Below are 1751 nucleotides of genomic sequence, written 5' to 3'. Positions count from 1 at the left end.
TATACTCAACCTCGACCAGTATACCTATCCACCGCCAGTATACTCAACCTCCACCAGTATACCTATCCACCGCCAGTATACTCAACCTCCACCAGTATACCTATCCACCGCCAGTATACTCAACTTTCACCAGTATACCTATCCACCGCCAGTATACTCAACCTCCACCAGTATACCTATCCACCGCCAGTATACATGACCTCCACCAGTATACCTATCCACCGCCAGTATACTCAGCATTCACCAGTATACCTATCCACCGCCAGTATACATGACCTCCACCAGTATACCTATCCACCGCCAGTATACTCAACCTCCACCAGTATACCTATCCACCGCCAGTATACATGACCTCCACCAGTATACCTATCCACCGCCAGTATACTCAGCATTCACCAGTATATGTAGATTCCACCTGTACCTTTAGCCTCCACCAGTATACACTGCTCTTACTGGTATTTCCTTCTTGTACCAGTATATATAGTCTTGACAATTATATACAGCCATCACCAGTACACGCAGCCTCCACCCATAAACTTAGCCTCCACCAGTGTACCTTGCACCCATCAGTATATGCAGTACAGCACGTCACAAGTACTGTATATACTCAGCCTCCACCAGTACACCCAGCCTCCACCAGTACACCCAGCCTCCACCAGTTCACCCAGTCTCCCCCAGTACACCCAGTCTCCCCCAGTACACCCAGCCTCCACCCGTACACCCAGCCTCCACCCGTACACCCAGTCTCCACCAGTACACCCAGCCTCCACCAGTATACCCAGCCTCCACCCGTACACCCAGCCTCCACCCGTACACCCCGCCTCCACCAGTACACCCAGCCTCCACCAGTACACCCAGCCTCCCCCAGTACACCCAGCCTCCACCCGTACACCCAGCCTCCACCAGTACACCCAGTCTCCACCAGTATACTTAGAATCCATTTGTAGAACTGGCCTCCACTCATATGCTCAGACTGGGATTCCTCGGCTGAGGCACACAGGAAGCACGGTGCACAATGCGGCAGTGTCCACCATAAATCACACAGGTTGTCAGCGGCGACATTAGCAGAAGCAGCTTGGATCACCAGTACTTGGAGTACCGCCAAACCGGCCACCACCCCCCATGGAGGAGCTGACCTCTGTATTCCTTTATATAGACATGAGTGACTATTTATTGGGAGGTCATGTGATGCTTCCAATCATCAGGTATTCCACTTCCTGTGTCTGGTCCTGGAGATGAGTAACTCAGACATTCTAAGAGGCTTAAAGGTCAACTCCACCCAAAACACGTCTTCAGTTCTGTGTGGCTGCCAAGCCCCGTTCTGTCTTCTGGTCTCTCTGGGGGGGTTCCAGTGGTGAAATCTCTCCTCCAAAATGCATCCGCAGACCGTCACACCCGACGGACGGAGAATTCCCCGTGTTTACACTCACGTGTGACGCGCTGCGACGGAATGTAAACTGATAATTGAAGGTCGGAATGTTTCCTCAGATACAGAATGTCCCTGAAATCTCCGACAGCAAATCACAATGAAACGCGCAAATAAATGTCCACACCGGAGACACCTGCCAATCATCTGGGTGTTCCCAGCTCCGCCCACCTGCCACCTTTGCTGGGGGGCGGAGTCCCACTCACAGTACACATTCAATCATTTTACTTTAAGGACGCGCTCTTCGCATCTCGTGTAACTGAACAGAAAATGTGTCATGGGAAGGAGAAAAGGGAAAAGGAAAGTTGGGGGGGAAGAAATGAGA

The sequence above is a fragment of the Nanorana parkeri genome, unplaced genomic scaffold (assembly GCF_000935625.1).
Source record: "Nanorana parkeri isolate BGI_ZX_2015 unplaced genomic scaffold, ASM93562v1 scaffold2537, whole genome shotgun sequence".
Lineage (NCBI taxonomy): Eukaryota > Metazoa > Chordata > Amphibia > Anura > Dicroglossidae > Nanorana > Nanorana parkeri.
Note: the sequence above shows the minus strand (reverse complement) of the source record.